Consider the following 20,863-nt stretch of genomic DNA (forward strand, 5'->3'; position numbering starts at 1 on the left):
ATCAGACTTCTGCTGAAGCTATATTTTTTGGCCAATGTGAGTTAGAACTCCCGATAATCTCATCTTCATTTTGTGATGCAATGCATTGTAGCAATGCGTAATAAAAAACGGCGGAATAAATCGATTTCTTCGGTAGAACAACTAAAATGTGAATTATCTCTTTATTTTTTAATGAAAGTGGTGAAAGATTTTTTTAAATGATGTCTTACTTATGACGCTTGATAAAATATTGAGGAAGTTATGGTGTTGTCATAAAACCATTAAGAAATAAAAATCTTTAAGAAAACATTCATGTATTTGGATCAATACTGATAAGGAATTCATTAAAATAATATTTTTCGGTGGATGGGGATTCGAACTAACGAGCTTTGCATTTTCCTTTGACGATCTAACCGAGTCGACGTGTCTTAAAAGTAAAAAATAACAGAGAAAACCATTTTTTTTCCGGCAAAGCAACTCTAATACAAAATGTCTCTATCTTTTCATCATTTGCGGTGAAAAACAAACTGAAATGATACCTTAATATTTTCTAGAAACATTATAACAATTTTTTGTGCTTAAGTACATACTGCGTTAATGTTAGTAAAGAAAATAAATCTCCCCTTCAAAGCTGTGGCTCGCCAAAAAAGATTAGTCATCTTTAAAAAAAAAAAAAAAAAACAAATCTTAACGCATTTTTTTTCAACCTGTCGCATAAAACATTTAAATTATTAAGGAATACAGAGCACATGAATAGTATCAAAAACTTCATCTTCCGGAAAATAGTATTTAAACTTGGTTGGTAAATTGAAGCATTTGGCTTTCATATGAGGCAGTAAGAAGTAAAGGAATGTAAGTGCCAAAACTATAAATTTAGAGATAATCAGTACAAATGGTAAGTGAACCTGTCCTCTGTTTTAGGGAAAGAGAGAGAGAGTTCTGTCAGTCCTGGTTGCATGATTTTGAAAAGTTTTCAATGAATGCCTTCCTAGGACCGGAACTTTAAACACGTTTTACTCAAAAATTGAAAATGTCCACTTGCATTCCTTTGCTTCTCGCTGCCTCTTTTTGAATAAAAGAAGGATTGTTTATTACTTTTACTTTCCTATGATCTTGTATGATGTGGTCTGATATAAAGCCTTTCGATTCAGTGCTTTACTCCCATCTTTTCGTTTTGTAATTGGCTGAAGGAGCGTCACATGAAATAAGCAAACGTAAATTTGATCGCTCGTTTTCTATTTCCTCGGGAAATGACTGGGAGTTATAATCCAAGTCAGCTGCTAAAAAAAACTTAGAATTTTCCGATGAACTCATTCTATCCTGTCTCATATTTACAGAAATGTCATTTTTGCAGGATATTTATTGCAAATCAATTATCATATTGCGTAAGAGTTGGGGTAAAACACACGTTTAGAACGGTTATACCAACTCAATCAGTGGATTTTTCTGAGAAATATGAAATTTGTTAATAACTTCTGAAGCAAGAAGAATAAGCGTTTTTGATGTTTTGCTCGAGTTCTGAAGGCTTTCATCAAGAAAAATGATTAACCGTGTATAATTTAACATACATATCAGAGCTTATCTTAATGTATTTGTTATTTGTTTTTTAACACTTTAAAATAATTGTAAGTTGGGAAAAATCAATGTAGCCCAAAATTGGGCTTAGTAACTTCTCTATCCAAAATAAGTTTTCAACACCTTCAGAATTAATAAATAGTATTAACAAACAATTATAACCAATAAAAAAATCTTTTTTTCTGATTTGTTGAAAGGTTGTCTTTTTCCCTGCTGTGCTGGTTACCTTTATTTATGTTGCTGATTTGAAGAAAATTACTTATTTTTTTGCAATAATGGGGGAAGACCGCTTATATTGGACCTCCAATTAAATTGGACCGGGAGCTTAAAATCTAGCGTAGAGATCTGTGCTGCACTCTATACCGGTGGAAATACAAAGATTTGCGTTTGAAGCCTTTGAGGATGAAGTTTCGTCACATTTCGATGTGCATTTTTTTCTATTATTATAAACAGTAGTTAATGGGGATTACAGTTATGTATTTGCATGCACCGTTCGGAAACTTGGTGACAATAAATAAATAAAATAATAAAAAATGGCGTTTTTTCCTTTAAATTGGACCGAAAAAACTTTCCTATAGAAAATAATAAATAATAAAAAAATTTCCCAGTGGTCCAATTTAAGAATGTGTAACTAAGCAAGCCTTTTTATTTATCACGTTATAAAATAAGTGATTAGTGTTACTTAATAACGTAGATAGAATTATTTTGAGCATATTTTAACACTAGTTCAGGAAATTCATTTTGACTTTTTTTTTTCAACCATACTTTCTAGAAACTGCCACCCATAAAACTATGTGTTTTTCAAATAAGATTCAATTTCAGTTTTGTTAAATATAGTTTTTCAATTTGACTGAAATTTGTGCTTTTTCACGTTACTTGTTGACTGGTTATTTTATTAATTACAAAATAATTTAGTGGTGTCATTTAAATGCGCATTTAGGATTACTTAAAATCTAATTTTTAAGGCTTATTAAAACATTTACACTGGTTTTTATCAAGTAAGTTTCTTAGAAGCTTCAACCCCGTAAAATATTTTTTTTTTCTTCTTTTCATTATAGCCATAAGCTTCAATTTTAGTTTTGTTAGATAAAAGTCTTTTATTAACCTTTTTTTTAGCTGATTTCTTTATTAATTACAAGCTAAGTAAATTTCTATCAGTCTTGATTTTTGAAGATGTCTGAAAGGGGAAATGTGGTTAATAGGCGGGAAAAATATTGGGAAGAGCTTTAACTGCTTGTAGGAATGATGATATGAGGCTATGCTATAACTTGACTAACAATAACGGTGTAATATTGCTTTCTCTTCCAGCACACGGTAAGCATCGTTTGCAGCCCTTTGACGTGGCCTTTTTCAAGCTTCTGTCCGCATATTTCAATCGAACCTGTGATGATAGAGATGTGTCGTTTATGAACGAACGGGTCAAAAAAAAAAAAAAAAATCCTTAAAATGAACGGATCCGTTCGTTCACCAAAAATATGACCAAACGTTCTTTTGGACGTTGAGCAGTTTAGAATCTTGTATTGATGCACTTGAGAAAAAATCCCTTTTTATTTTTTGAATTACATTCATCTTCAAATTTTTAACTCGTTAATCAATCTCAAATTTCCTTTTTCTTAGTGAAGTACAACATATAAATTTCGAACCATTTTACTTTCTGCTTTATTCATCTTTTTTTTTTTTTTTTTGACTGTTGCAGTTCATTTGCAATTTCCCAATGTATACATTAGTAATGTTTTGTGTAACTTGTTTGGTCCTTCTCACGCTTTCTGTCATGAGCATTATTTCTAAAACTACCTACCTTCTATCACTTTTCTGGCGATCCTTTTGTCTTCTATAACATCCCTTTTATCAACTACCAACTATATTGATTTGGCTTTATTTTTAACTTGCTTGGCGACTTCCAAGTCGCTTATTTTACATTCAATCTCCAGAGGTTTTTTTTATAAGGATTATTACTGTCCAATTTTTCTTTCATTTAAAAAAGTGTTGCATTTTTTTTCTGTTCTTATTGATACCGTAGAATAATTTTGAAGCTTCCTAATATTTAGGTGAGCTTTCTTTTTTAAAATTAAATTATCCGGTAGTACTCCGGCTGAACTACCAAGATATTTGTTGTTACTTTTTTCGTTGCACCTATTCCTAATATTATATGTACGTATTCAGTGTTGTAGCTTGAAAAAAAAACATCTTAAGGAACGCGTCTCTTTTGGGGGGGGGGGGGGGGGGGGGGGGGTAGATGTCATTTCTGACAAAAGTTTGTTTTCAGGCCAAAAAAGGTCCGTTTCAACAACGTACGCCAGTTTTTATATAAAAAGCAGACGTTTTATGATTATAATATTTTTGTTAAATTTATGTATATTATATGCTTATAATTTTAATAAACATTTCTTTATTCTCGTGTTTAATGTTGTACCCTCTTTGTTTCTTTATTTCTTTATTTATTTACTTATTTTTTGTAGATTTTTTTAATGTAACCTAAACAACACATTCAAAATTATTTTTTGTTTTATTTTCACCTGTGATCACATTACACTTGGAGATATGTTATTTTGGTTTTTTAATTAGTGCACTATTCCACGTAAGTTCAACTTTGCAAATTGTCTTCCGTAACAAACAGTTAATTTTTTTAATAGTAAAATTTAATAACTTGATTTTGTGACGTTCTGAAATGGAACCTGCGATTTTTTGTATGGAAAACATATGTTACCTTTAGACAAGAGAACTGTTAGCTGATTCTTATGAACAAACTGCAATCGTGGCTAATATTTTGTGCATGGATTCTCTAGAACAAGATTTTGACCTGTTGGTATAATTGTATTTAATGACAGTGACTTTGCAGCAACCGAGTCAGAAGTTCGTAGTCCAGACGAGACTACCAAAGTAAACGTGCTACATGCTCGGTGTCAGCTGTTGGAGATGCACAAGAACAATATACGGATAAAATTAACACAAGTTCCGAGGAATCAGTGGTTAGTTCTCATCAAGTTATGATCGTCGGTTCTATTGATGATTTTGTTAAGGTGGCACATACATTACCTTTGCATAAAAAATGGAAGGCAGAAGAAGGAAATCTACTTCGGCAAGCGTTCTAACGTCATCGCACATAAAAAGGACACAGAAAAAAAAGGCAGCAAAGGAAGGAGCAAAAAACCGCACGAAACAACTAGGATTACAATATTTGCCATAGAGATGAAATGCAAAGCATAATTTAGTGTATGAAATGCCATCAGTGGGTTCATCAACACTGCGCCAAGTTAGCCCAAAGCAAATTAAATTCTACTGCAAATCCCATAAAAAGACTGATCAAATGCAAGTTATAATATCAATTAGTGTTACGGTTCAATTTAGGACGCGCATGGTTCAATATAGGTGCATATATTCCTAAATTGGACTTTTGCAACTTTGTCAAAAATAATGTTTTAAAATATTACCGTCATATTTACAGAAAATTTAAGTACCTATGGCGGTTCCTAATTAAATTTGGCTTCAAGATGCCTTATTTTTTATTTTTGTTTTGCTTTACATGTAGCGACACGGGCTCTCCTCTTGTTCTTCTAGGGTCCAATTTATTCGGTCTTCCCCTATTTACGTAAATAATTTCTAAAGAGTTATTCTTCTTCACCAATTGAAAATTTTCTTTAGCGACTTAAATGAATGATATCTATGTCAAAGTTCTAGAAAATCACATGTATTTTTTTTTCTCCTTTATTTTAAAGTTTTTTTTTAATCATGTAAACTTAAGTAAATAAAGAAAAAAAGCTTTTCTTTGCGGATTATTTGTGCAATTGTCCAGCGATGCGGAAATGCAAAAAAAAAAAAAAAAAAATGTTCTATTTCATTATAACTGAACAATACCGATTATCATTTTCTAAGAAGAACTACTTACCTGAAAACTTAATGCTATGCGTTGTAAAGAAAAAAAAAGTTTTTGAGTATGCTTATTGCTTAATTGCATTGCAAAGCTGATTTAGTTTTGTTATTGCAAAAGGAAATTCATAGAAGTTATCTTTCCTTCATGTTTTGTTACTCAGAAAGCCTCTTACAAACTGTTAAGTGTTTAAAAAGATAAACACAGTGTAAACTTATTTCTTAACTTAAACGCATTGGTAACTATTAAATATTTTAAAAGATATATTCAATGTAGCAACTTTTTCTTAACTTAAAAGTAAAAATTCACATTCAGGCAATAAAATTGTACAAAATCAACAATGTTGAATATTTTGCATAGAGTTAAACTATGCTACAATGAGGAAATTGCACTATCAACCAAATCCAGCCTATAAGAGTTATCTTTATTGATTGGTTTGAAGCTTCTTTCCTTAATTCGCAGCTTACGTTTTTGCTTCAAAGCAGCAACAAAAAAATCCATGAACATTAGTCAGAGGCTTCTCTATTTTATTGCAAAATATCTATCAGCGTCACGTATTTTTCGCATCAAAAGTGTTGGGAAGATATCTGATATAATGTGGATGGAGATGTCTTAATTGGATTTAGATTATTAGTCTGAAAGCTTCACTAACCTAATAAGTCCGGGATGAAATGAGGGCTTCGGCCGAATGTCATTAAAGACCTTTTTTCCAAAGTGCCCCTCCCCCTAATGTTTTTAGTTGATAATATCGGTACTTATTCTACTTGTAAGCATCATTTTAAAAGGTATCTTATTTCCCAGTACACGCTCACACACGAGCTTGAAACTGTGTTTCTAAGATGGTACCATTTTCTTGGAAAAAATAAAAACATTTAATGCAAAAAGAAATAAGAATACTTCACAGCAAATGGCAAAAGAAGAAAGAAAGATATGTTAAGAGTTTGAAGTTATCACATGAAGCGAAAATTCATATCTGATTTTTATTCCTAAACCAAAAAAAAAAAATCGCTTTTTAAAGATCAAAGGAAAACGTGAAAGTCTGGTAAAAGATGTTTTTTCAAGCGGCATTTTGTTTGTGGTTTATTCCTTGAAACTTTTAACTTTAAAAACTTGAAGAAGGAATCCAGCAGTAAGAAGGTCTAGCCATGAACATTGTCCCAAAATCAAGATACGGTTCACTGGCGTTCCAGCCTTTCATTCAATCTTCTCATCGATTTATCTTGCTGTTTGTCCTGGGTGACAAGTGTAAGGTTGATGGATTGTTCGACTGACCCACTTTTTCTACGGCATCGGTGGTATAGACACATGCCTTTTTACACTTCATTGAGTGACCTGCTACAATCTGCAACGAACGGAGAATGTCTGGTCGTTTCTTGTGGTGTTTCATTGATTTTATCTTTTCATTGATCTTGCGTGATTAATAATTTCGCTTTAAGCATAACTTTGTGGTTTTGTAAATGAGCCCGTGATGCTATTTTTCACTAAATATAGTTTTGCTCGAGAAGTGTTTTTATTTTTTATACGCAGGATCATTGTCGTTTTTCTATGTATCTAGAAGAAAAAGAAACTATTATGAAGCTATACATTATTTCTTTTTTACAATTTACGTAATCATCTTATCTTTTTTTTTTTTTTTTTTTTTTGAAACTTTTTCCATTTTTTAACATTTGTTAAAACTCAACTGACTTGGTTTTTCATGCTAAGAGTTTATTGTAAATAAAAATATTTTTGGGCCGTTCCACGGATAAATAAATATTTTGTCTCACTCGAAACGCCGTAATGTGTTTATTGAACATCAAGAAATAAATAAATGATAATAAACATAATTTTATTACTTAAGGAATAGCAATCGTATGTCTTGTTTCTTAAGCAATTTTTTACTTGCATTTAAAACTGTTACTTTTTAATGTATACGAATGTAACTATATCAGTAGTTATGAAAGAGACAAAATATGGCGGCTTTTTCGTAGAATAGCTCAATCATCTTTACTAATATAATAAATGTAAAAGTGACTTTGTTTAGGGGAAGATTGTCGTCAATGAACCACATAACAGTTTTCGATTTTTTTAGAAAGTAAATCCGAGTCAAATTTCACGTTAACTATGCAATTTCTCAGTATGTTACTCTTTTAATAATAATACTCACTTTCATGATAAATATACACAATAAAGAATAAAAATTAAAAATAAAAAATATTTTAGGATGTGGTACATTCATGGCTATCGGTTACTATGGATGGTCCATCGAGTTTTCATCGATGTACCACATTCTCAAATTAAAAAATCAATGCATAACTTATGAATATTTACAACAGGTGATCAAAAAACACTATAAATAACGATTAGTTATTGAAAAACAGATTTATTTTGCAAAATTGTTTTATTTTCGGATAAGAGGAACATAAAAAAAAAGCACTCACACAACACACAACTGTCGCAACTTGTTCACCACTTGATATTTTCTCAACCTGTGCGACACTGTTCTTAGCTAATATCTTTTCAACATCTTTTGAACTGTTGATAATTTTGTTAAATCAATTTTGAAATTTTTTGTCTGACGCTCTCTAAAATGTGAGAGAACATTTTCAACCATTTTTTTACTATAACCAGAAGCTTAAGTCTCAAACTACCAAAGACTATAGTATAGATATACTTATTGTCATAATAAAATATGTGGCACATGTTATTTTTTTCAGATTCTTGAAAGGCCAATTCCTTCAAATTTTCGGAAGTAATTCCAAAAAACTTCTGCTCTAGTTTCAAAATATGATTCACTAATCATATTCCTATTTCGGAGGGCTTATATACTAAATTTGTAATAAGTGACTAAGGCAACAACAAACCAGTTTTTATCTTCCATGCGACTGTTTAAAGTTGCTTTCAGGCCTCTATACTGTCCGCAGACTTCGTTAAGGTCCATATCACGATTTCTGTAAGCTACTGTAGCACGTTACATGCTCTCACTTCTCCACTAGCCATATGGATGCCTCATTTGCCAAATTGATTAACTCCATAAAACAAAAAGTAGAGAAAAGTTAAGAAGAAGATGGTGTTATCCATAGGAGTGAATATGCCCTCGTGTTCCATTTTCTGCCATCACATGGTCAGAAATGTACTGAACCAAGGCTTTAATATAAATTCACATGCTAAGTATTGATAAAGAACTATTAAAGCAGAAATGAGGATTTTTTAAAAAAGTTAAATTAATCGATTTGGCAATTGAGGCATCAATATTTTACTAACTTTTGCATTGTTTCGGAACAGAAAAAGTATTTAAAACGGTATTGACATGTTTTAAATTTTTGATCAATTAAAAAAAAAAACCTCGAAATTATAAAAAAGTATAAGAGTTTTCATGAATTACTGAGATTATTTCTTCATTGTCATTTTATTTCAAAACAATTGAGCAATTTTGAAAGGTAATTGAGATGTAGTTACAGCAATATTTGAGATTTTATATGAATGAAACACTTAGTCAGGTGGTCCGTTCATGGAAACACCTAGTGGTCCGATCACAGCAATTATGTCATTTTTAATATTCTTATAGGTGTTACTGCTGCGACGAATCATGATGAAACATGAAGTATGGGGAATTGTATTTTAAAAGGCACTCTTTTAATTCAATATTCACGCTTGAACGATCAGTGATATTCAAAGCATGTTATAACTAAATGAAAATCTCAATAATTAGTAAGATAATGGTAGAAATCTTTTCTGACCGATTAACAATATGATTAAATAATTTTAGCTACTTGACAACTCTGCAGTAGACTGTTTTCAGACAAAGGAAGGTACTAAAACTGATTACGCGTCTGCACAAACTCTGGTACGGGAAATATCTTCGCGGTCTAGTCATGAAACCGGTTCATTGACGGCTGTAAGGGCACTATAATGACTAGGTCGAACTTTCAGCGGTATACGAACAATTTTTGGACTTTTTAAAGGGACGTGTACAGTAGGTCTCAGAGAAGAAGGTCAATAATCAAGATATTTCAAGTAGTCGCACAGTCACAACCATAAGTCGACGCGAATCAGGTCGAATGATTGAAAAGACTGCGTTCCTGTAACCCCGACTGATCTCTCTGTCTTCACTAAAGATGCTCAACGGGAAACATTTCACTGGATCTTAATAACATGGCAGTGTATTATACTGCCTGAAATTTAAAACGTATCGGAAATAACTAATCTCTGTCGGTTTAATGCAAGCACGATTTTGTGAAGCGAAAGAGAATATACAAAACTCTGCCGAACCTCTCAAACCACATCGTTTTCAACCAGGGACCTTGTGAGCCTTTTTTGCCACCAAACTTCTTTTGCATATCGTCGCTTTAGAGAAAAATTAAGACACCTAATCCCAGAAATAACACTAAGATATCCCACAGTTGTACTGAAGCAACGATGTACATACAGTGGCTCCCAAAAGTGTTCGTACACTTTGAAATTTTTTAGTAAAACCAAAATAACGCGAAACTGAATTCGAATATGAAGTCCAACATTTTTTTACATCATTCCTATGTCATTCTAAATAAAACCCTGTAGTTTCTAAAAAAATATTGACGGATCTTCTTTTTGAAATGAGTCAAAAAACGAAAAGACAGAGAAATAATACGCCACAAAAGTCATCGTACACTCAAATACTTTAGAATGAATTCGTGATTAAAACTATCATATGTCATTTTTTTATTATTTTTGCATTGTGTTGACCCATAAAAATAATTTGGCTTGAATTTTTTTTTATTTATTCCTTAATATTTTGCTTATTACTTTAAAATGGCTGGTATTCGTAAAAAACCACAAACATCATTCGAAATTTGAATTTTTTCTTCACAGTAGCGCTAAATTGGTTTGGAATGTCTCTAAATTAGTTATTTTATTTCATTCTATAGTAAACTGCTTGATAAAATGCTTTAAAGAAAAGAATCGGACCGAAAATAAGGTAAGAAAAGGTCAACCGGCAAAGTTGACAAAGCGTGATAGGAGATTTACAGTTAAAAAAATTATGAAAAATATACATTTGAGTGCTGTAAAAGTTTCTGGACAGTTGAATGAAAATTTTTACATTTAATTTTCCCCTAAAATTGTTCTACAAGTTCTCTGATTAGCTGGATTAAATGAGACCACTTCCCGCAGAAATTTTCTTGGCCGTGAGAAAAACAAAAAAATTACGCTTTTTGTCGCAAAACCAATGATAAATAAGCTCAAAACGTTTGGGAATTACGTCTTACATTCAGATAAAAATAAATTTAACATTTTTGGTTAAATTGTTGTATAATTGTAAGTAGAAGAAAAAATTAGGAACTTAATCTTAAGAATTTAGTTGGACCAGTTAATCAGGACGGTGAAGGTGTTCTTGTGCGAGGGTGCATATCAGCATTAGGACTTGATAGTTTGGAATTTTTTGATGAAATAATGATTAATGCTATTCGTTTAAATGTTTTAAAAATCAATTTTGAACTCTTAGCCAAAAATTTAGTTATCGGAAACAACTTTGTTTTTTATCAAGATAACGATAAGAAGCACATGGTTTTAAACGTTTGCGTCTAGTGCCTCAAGAATTGTCCTAAAGTTTAGAAAATACCCCTTCAATCTCCAGATTTGAACTTAATGTATAATATTAAAAAATATCTGGACGAAAATATGGCTTTGAAACGAAAATAGAGCTAGAAACAGTAAGAGTCGAAGTGTAGTTGAACACTTCTTCAGAAATTACGCAAAAAAAAAAAAAAAAAAAAAAAGACATAAAAAAGAATGAAATGTATTCCAAGACGTTTAAAAGGTGTTGTTGATACTGCATGATATTCTACTAAATAGTAACTTAATAAAAAGTTTGATTATTCAATAATATGTAGACATTTTTTAAATTGTACAAAGACTTTTGTAACATAAAGTTTCCAACAATTTTTGGTTTTTGATTTTTAAAAAATTAAGTTTTAATATTTTAAAAAAAAAAAATGTCATGTAGTTTTGTTGAAAATTGATCATAGATCTTATAATTAAATACCTATTCCGAAATATTAATTCTAACCAATAGAGAGGGTCCTATTTCAGTGAAAGTCGTAGGTGTACGAACACTTTTGGGAGCCACTATAGTTTCTTTCTTTAAAATTAATTTTAATATCTTTAACGATCTTTTCAGTTACCCTGCATACTGACATGCAGAGATTTGTAGTTGTATTTACAGAAAACGTACTCTTGAAATTAATATTTAGGGGAGATTGAGGATACTTGATCCCTATGGATACTTGATCCCACAGCCAAAAATGTGTCAAAATCATCAAGTAGAGATTTGAAACCTGACAATTATATTCAAGTTATACTGGTACATAAAAACTGGCAACCTTTCCTTTTTTTTTAGCCATTTTGTTTTAGCTCAAGAAATGATTGTCTGAATGTGTCAAGAGAAACTGTTTAGTAGGAAAACATTCTGAAGTTTATATATTATAGATACAACTTAAAACAAAAAATATACCGAAGTGTAATGTTAAAGTATAGACAGAGTCTTTAATAATTGAGACATATTTTTAGTAAATTGCCACTGATTGTTAATGATAGAGCAAGTATATTTGTAAAAATCGCATATTAGGGATACTTGATCTCTTCGTTTAGAGGGATACAGGATCCCAGGGAGCAAGTATCCCTATGGCAGTCTAAATACAATAAAAACAATATAACTGTTATTTACTTAGTTGACATGAACTTTAAGCCATGTTAACATAATAAAATTTATCAAAATATGGTAAACAATTAAAATATCAGTTCGCACTTGTAACCCACATAATGCCTCAAACATATGTAAACATAAACTAACTCTACTCATGAATTATGTTCCGATCAGTCAAATGAGCTTGAACAAGTTGAAATAGATGTCAAATCTATGTTTTAACAAAAAAAAGAAAGGTTTTGCTATAGTTAGGTTTACAACAAAAAAAAGTGCATCCTCCATTATGTTGACCAATTCGCGGATAGAACGCAAAGTTGGATTTCTAGAGTTTGAAATAAGTTTTCCCTAAAGCAAAAAAAGGTAATATGCTTAATCAGTCTATTTTTCCTGAAAAATTTACAAAATAAATACATTTAATTAGACCGATTAACTTTCAGAGACATAAATATTGATTAAAAACGTTTTATATTGAGACAAATGCCATAAAGCAACCAGGGTAGGTGGTATCTTTGAAATAAATAGGTGAATTGCATTACCAAAGTGGCACAAAAGGCGACACCGAAAAAAGAACGTATAATAGCTTATTTGCATAGGAATATGTTTTATTAAAGGTTAAATTTTAAAATTATCATGGTTGACCGCGCAAAACTCAATTTTATCACTTTAACGATCACAACTAGTGCAAACAAGAAGGACGGGGGGGGGGGGGAGCAACGAAAAAAAAAAAACGTTATTGCATTACTTCAAATCAATAGAACACGAACCACTGACAAAACAAATTTATTGATGTTTTTAAGAGCAAATGTTCAGCAAAGACGTTCAAAGTGGAAGAAAGATAAATCTGATTTATTTATGAACAAAATAATCAACGGCAGAAAAGTGAAGAAAAGATAAAAATAAGAGAACATCTAAAAATTCTAAACTCGTATGTTTCCAAAGAACGTGACGAGCATTTCTTCAAATTTAGCTCACTGAAAAAAATCACCTTTACTCCCTTAGTGATTCTCACGAACTAGCCAAAACTATTACAGCAAGGTTTTTCTACTTAGGTGTTGATGTGGTAGTTTGAAGGCAATTTACTTTTTATCTGAAAAGAGAAATTAGCTTGAAAAAAAAAAGGGGTTTCGCATTTATCTACTGCAAAAAATACACTTCATGCGTGCTTTTTTTTGCGGTATAATATATATATATATATATATATATATATATATATATATATATATATATATGTGTGTGTGTGTGTGTGTGTGTTTTATGCATTGACACGAATCTGAATCCGTGAAAACAAAACAGTCAAATGGTGGGAATTTTAACATGTAAATTATAAATTTAACTCATAATAATAAAAAAGAATAAAAAGCGTGTGTTTTTCGACAAGTTAAATATAGCCAAGGTGATACGTAACAATTGCTCTTAAACCAAAATTCTTTTTGTAGTCCTTTCTCGCGAATTATATTTATTGTTTTGTTATTGATAACAAAATATATTTTCATAATATATTGAATATAGCATGATCGAGTGTAACGCAGATTTATATTCACTAAAATGAAAAAAATAGTATTGCAAATTGACTAAATACTAAGAGAAAAATGAGGGATTTTAATATAAAATAATAACTTAATGTTTACATAAAAGAGCTGGATTTATGTCTCCCTCTCTTAAGATAATCTCAAGATATCTGCTTTAAGTTTGTTCCAGCTTAGTAGCTGTTATTAGATTTTGGAAACTTACATCATCGGAGTTTATTACTGCGAGTTCTTATCTTCAAATTCAGTAATAGGCCAGGGATAATAATTTATACTTTGTGTTAAGAAGTACACTTCAGTATCTACGACATTTTATGACTCTGCGCTTTTAGTTGGAGAAACTTTCATCTTTCTTCAAGTACTCAGACAAACACTTTACCCGGAAAAAAGTTTATTCTTTGATTTACTCTGATACGTTTTTACAGACACGATGTCAACTGAATGGTAAGCCATTTATTTTATATCTTCCAATAGGTAACTCGAAACTTATAAAAGAAGATCAGCAGGGTTAATGTTGTTTAAATTATGTTTTATTAGTATTGACAAAAATAGTGTCAGTGTTAGTATGTAATTTGGGTGTTTTCCTAAGTTAATGGATTCATCAAAGAAAGATAATTTTGAATGGTGTATAAGAGTATTCAAATCAAAAGCTAAAATGAGTACTCTGAGTTTAAAAAACTCTTATTACAATCAAGCCAATTTTGAAAAGTTAAAAAATAGTTTGCAAAAATAATAGCTATGAATAAAAAGTGTTTTTACCGAAAAAATATGGAAGTATTAAAGCATGTTAAGGTATTTTAAGTAATAACTAAATGCATTATTGTAAGACAAACCACTATTTAGTATGTGCGGTAACACATGTGCGTAGCTATAGTGTTTTTCCCCCCTTTTAAGCAGAACCATTAATATTTCGAAAGCATTACAATAATGTATTCATCAGATCTGGGTGCGTTAACTGTGATTTAATGACAGATCTGCTTTTAAGCTGGTATTTGGTTTAAAAAGACGAGTGCGTGATGCCTCTAAAAATGCTGGGTAGTTTTTTAAATTTAATTCTAGCTTAATGCGTCTTTTTTAAAAAATAATTTTAAAATATTTTACTTTAAATTTTTTTTTTCAATTTTAATTTAGTGCATCACTTCAATGTTCGAACTTTTAAAACATAGACACACAACGTTTTTGGCTTACTTTACATGCTCTTTCTTTACATTTTTCTTTGATTTAATTATCAACTATACATAGGTTAATTGGCCGCTGACTACTAATCTAAAGAACTATCAAGCGCATAAGGCTGGTAAAGCATTCTATTTTGGTTAATTATAAGGCAAACTTGTCGTCTCTGATAATAAATAAAAGGTACAGAACACTTTAGGAAAAATATGCTTGGCAAAGTTATTGTAACTATCCGACATCTTCTTAATGTGAAAATTATCACCAAAAACCATTACACATTCCGTGCTTTTGAGTGACAACTACGCATAAAAAACTGCAGATTTTAATGTAAATTTTGTTCGAAGGGAACAAAAAAAGCTCAAAGAATTTTTCCTGCTTTGCATTTATTTATATGGCAGCAGACAGCGAAATCAATTTAAGAATGCATTGTAACAGCTGCAGTAGTAACTGTGGAATATCTTCTTAATGTAAAAATTACCACTAAAACTGATCATACATCAATGTTTTTCAGTGAGAACAACGCATCAAAAACAACTACTGATTGAAGTGTCAATTTTAATCGAAGAAAATAAAAAATAAATAAATAAATGTCAAGAAATGTCCCTTGCATTGCAATTCTTGATATGCCAGCAGGCAGCGAAATTAATGTAAGAATGCATTGTAACAGCTGCAGTAGTAACTTTGGGATATCTTCCAAATGTAAAAATTGCCACTAAAAATTATCATACATCAATGTTTTCGAGTGACAACTACACATCAAAAACAACTACCGATTGAACTGTCAATTTTCATCTAAATATATAAATCAAAAAATAAATGCCTAGAAATGTCCCTTGCAATGCAATTCTTGATATGGCAGCGGTCAGTGAAAGACATGAAATACTGCATTTTAACTGTTGCGGTAGACACTGTTGGATATCTTCTTAATGTAAAACTTATAACTAAAACCCATGCTTTTCAGTGGAAGCCATACCTAAAAACAACTACTGATACAAGTGTCTATTTTCTTCGGAGGAAATTTAAAAAAATGACAAGAAATTTACCTTGCATTGCAATTTTTCATATGGCAGCAGTCAGTCAGTGAACGCACTGCAAGAATGCATTTGAACTGTTGCGGTAGAAAACTGTTGGACGTCTTCTTAATGTAAAAATTATCACTAAAGCCCATCACACAAACCGTACTTTTAAATGAAAACCATGCATGAAAAACAACTACTGATCCAAATGTCATCTTTCTTCAAAGAATATACATATATTTTTTAATACCATAGTTTTCCCTGTATTTCAATTCTTTATATGGCAGCATACAGCAAAAGCAATGAAAGAATGCATTGTAACTGCTGCAGCAGGAACTGTCGGATACCTTCTTAATGCATTTTTTTTCCTAAAAAATGTCACATAAACCGTGCTTGTTTATGAAAGCCATGAATAAAAAACAACAGCCGATTTAAATGTCAATTTTCTTCAAAAGAAATTAAAAAAATAAATAAATAAAAAAAACGTCTTGGAACTTTCCCTGCAATGCATTTCTTTACATGACAGCAGACAGCGGAAGCAATGGAAGAATGCATTGTAGCTATCTCCAGCATCTAATTACAGCCGACATAATCGATGGACCGATATCACCAAGGAGTCTTGTAATTGCTACTTTCGCTCCCCCGTGCCTAATAAGCAAGCGTTCTCCTCCGCTTATTCATCGGGAAATCTTTCGCTGTCGCGGTCGCAAGACATGTTTTAATTATAAAGTCCTGCATCGCGATTTATTTTAAGGGAACAGTATTTGCATTCGAAAGGGATAAGACAAATGATTCAAGACGTTTTTTGGAAAATTGATGGCGTGAAAAATTTTTTGCGGAGATTTTCTCTTTTCCTTTAAATTGATAGAGGAGTAATAATGGCTCACTGTATATGATTAATTTATGGTAAACTGGTTAATTTTTCATTCAAATCATTGCGTTTACGCTAGACTGGTTCAGTGGTGTGGATTAAGGTGAGATCGTATCTGAAATTCAGCTTCAAAAACTTCTAACACGATTTTAACTCTTTGAAGTGACTCATAATTATTTGAGATATAATGCTAATAATAATGAGTTTTCCTTATGATTTAATACTACATTAAAAATACATTAAGAATGTTTTTTCAAAACTATATTTGATGTAAGAAAGTCTTAAGTTAGAAAAGAGTCTTAAAGAATTCTCCTTTATATTTGCAGTATCATTCGTACATTATTTCATTTCCAAACGGTAACTGAGGAATTATTTCAGTTTAACGTATAAAAATATGCTTGTTATTATTTTTATACACAGACAGCGTGAAAGACTTTTTGAAGACGAGTCCTAGTACTTGGTTTAAAAGAGCGTCATCTCTGTTATCGTGCATCTTTGAGACACTTGAAAAATCAGCTGAATGCATAGACTCTTACTATATTAGCGTACTATTTTGAACAATACGTTACTTTCTTAGAGAGGTAAAATTTATTTCATATTAGAATTCCATTTTATGGGGGAAACTATTTTTTAAAAGGTTTGAAGTATTTGATTACCAAAATTTGTCATATTTTTAAGAGTTTTGTAACAATAGCAGAGGATATTTGTTGTGGGGAAAAAGTAATTAATTTCGGATTTTAATCATCCACCATACTATCTTTATTTACCCCTTGCGACTTTACAGTTTTCCAAAACTTAAAATTTAAATCAAAGGATGACATTGTGATGGCATTGGGGCTATACCAAGAGCTCCTATGCAATCTGCTGCGTCTGTGATAGCTCAGCTTATTACGACAAGTAGCAGAAATGTGACTGTAAAACATAATGTTCACAGTAAAACAACATATAATAGCGACGTCTCACAGAAATCATGCAGTGACACATTCCGCGTGACTTCACTGCAGTTTTTCTGAAAAAACACCTCGTGACATTAAGAAAAGGTCACTCCAACATAACTATGTCAAGTCGCAAATGGATTCACAACTGTAAATCACAGCAACCTGTTTCTGATTAACAGTCACGTTTCGTGACCATCTCGTGACCACTATGTGATAATTACGTGACCATCACAAAATTTTAACATAATCTTACCATTTTAGCTAATGTGCTTTTGCTGCACAACAGCGTTAATTCCGAAAAAACCTTTATTTTAAATTAATTTGTTTTACTCCAAAAATGTATACTTAATTATTCATTTCTTTTAATTTTACAATCCAGTTGTAATGTTTAGTTACCACATTGTATATTGATCCATCCATTTGTTAAAATGAAAACATTTTAACGCATATATTTGCAATTTATGCCCGTAATTTTAAAATTTACCATTTATATGTTATATAATCGAATATAATGAACAATTATGTATCACATAAAATGAAATACCAACTTTGTATAAAGGTTTTTTCAGAGATTAAAAAAGAGGTACGGTCACACCCGTAACACGTGCAAATAGATTTTTTTTTGAGCATAAAAATTATTTTAGAAAGTAGAAACTTAACCCTACGATGCAAATTGGTTCAGTATAAACTTGTTTTTGTGCGGTGGATAGAGACCGCATTAAAAGAAGTGCATAAAAAATCGTTCAATACTTTACGAATAGCTAAAACATTTTTTTTTTACAGTACATAGTTAAAAAATATTTTTTTTTGATGCGTTGGATAGAGACAGCATAAAAAAAGTATCACGTAGAAAAGTACTCGAGCACTTACGAAATAAATAGGAATTGCTTCTTTAAACGAAATCAAAACAAACCTAGTAATGGTAATTTTGACGAATGGTCAGACAAAGTTTCCGGAAAAAGGAAATTTTTGGGTGGTCACAGTGACTTCCCATCGGGGTGCCCCTGTCTTTCCTTAAAGATACTACTTCCCTTCCCCCTCCGTCACTCGTTTTATAAATAATTTCGTCAATTAAGTCACAATCTGTTAAAAAAATGTCATGTACCACACAAAAAAAAAGAAAAGAAAACCACAGAAGAAAAAAAGACCGCAAAAAAAAACAGGATTGAGTGTATTCGAGAAAAAATAATTAAAAGCCCAAGTTTAAAAATCTAGAAATAAAATGCAATATCTGTGTATAAATACCACACCCCCACATATGAGTTGAGCACTATACATAACTACGCACAAGCAACTCATAGATTAATTTCGAGCAAATGTTTACCAAAATGCATCTGACAAAATAAAGGATCTGTTCACTACTCTCGAAAATGCATACTCAAAAAGAGCTATAAAACGTGGAAATAAATGCTACTAGAATAAAATGCCGAGCAAAGCCTAATGGGACCACAGACGAAAACTCAAAAAGAATGGGCAATCACAACAGCAGCACTCTGGGGACTCGAATGTTTAATTTCCGGAGCTTGCAACGGAAATGGTTACTGCAGTAGTTAATGTCTTCGGCAGATAAGATGAGTTTTTCTTGCGTCAAAGCTGTTGATCTCTTATTTACTTTCTCTCGTGTCTTCATTTATTACTTTACATTTCTTCAAACGAAGCCCGTATAGATTACAGAACGAATATTTTCTTTTTGAAACATTGGAACTCTTCTCGCGCACACGTTTATCGTGTGTACTGCTTTAATGAAATATTAAGGAAGTTTTTTTGAACGAAATGTATGAAATTTCAAGTGGCGTGGCAATATTTGATTAATATGAGTTAAAAATCTAACGAATAACATTTTTGTGCATTTTGTTCCTGCACAAAAAAATATATTTGAATTGATATATCATTGAACTGTAAAGAAAAATATATACAGTCCGACCGCGAACAAATGACACTTGTCAATCATTTGAGAACATGAATCTCTTCCTCAGAATATCTAGAGAAGGAAAAAAAGGATGCGTGCCATGTTTTGGAGTTCAGCAACATTTTGGTGAAATGAAGAAAAAAAGGACTCCCAGTATGATTTCGATATGTGATTATTTAGACTTGAAAAGTTAAAGTTGCAGCAGTAACTGCATTGAGCTGGCGAAAAAGTAAAAGGGACAAGCTTTGCATTTTTATTGTTATTTTACTCTCGCTAATTTTAAATTGAAATTAATTATAGGAGGCGCTTTTAGCTCTGACCAGTGGCTGCTCAAAGGGCTGCTGAAACTCACCCACTTACGTAGGATGTGACCTGCCCAATGAGACAGCTGCCTTGACAGCACAAAATTAAAACATTTTACTTCCTTGGCTAATTTCTTAAATTCCAAAAGGTGATGTGTTCAAACTCTAGATCCAATGACGCTTTTGCAAGTTCCATTTAAACCTTTCTCTCCATATCGCCCCTCCACAAAAATGGACGATTCTGAAAAGAAGCGGAGCCGAAGGTCAACTCATCGCGGTCACACCTTAACCTTACTCCATAAAATCGATGTCAGTTTAGCTGCCAACACTGCGTAACTGATGGGAGTAACGTAACTGATACAACTGGTGTAATGTTACACATCACTTGTAGTAAGGTGTAAGGTTACACCATGATAATGAAACTATAGCGTAAAGTATCACTCATTTCTGCGTCAGGTTACACCAGAACTTTCTGTATGCTTACAGAGAAGTTGCTTGAAAAGTTACACATTAGAAAAAATTAAGCACTTTTCTGACTTTCTCGAACGGATATTCATTTTTAATTGTAAGTAGACCTATTCTTCAAGCTAACTATTCGATGATTTAAAATGTCACGTAGATTAAATATATTCTATACTGCAGAGATATAAGCAGATTTATTCTAAACAAGCGAGCTATCAGGTTACAAGGTCATAACTGCACACTCTCAGCTTGAGAGAATTATTTTATACAGAAACTGAAGAACATTCGAGAACAATGCAAATTAAGGCTATTTACATCTATTTACATATTTGTACAAACTTAGAGAAAGGAAGGGAAGTAAAAGAGGAACGATTGAGCAAGTCACGCCTGAGGCCCAATCTCACAATCTTTCTATTATCAGTCGAGTGTTCTATCCATTCGATCATCCGGACGCTCACTTTTGCAATGCGATATACGATAACATTATCCTACATTAAATGATCAAGTAACAAAATCTTTCAATCCGTTTAAAATTGAAAGTAAAACGAGCTGATGTGGGCATCACATGACTTCCTTTTACTCC

Source organism: Uloborus diversus, chromosome 7 (assembly GCF_026930045.1).
Source record: "Uloborus diversus isolate 005 chromosome 7, Udiv.v.3.1, whole genome shotgun sequence".
NCBI classification, from domain to species: Eukaryota; Metazoa; Arthropoda; class Arachnida; order Araneae; family Uloboridae; genus Uloborus; species Uloborus diversus.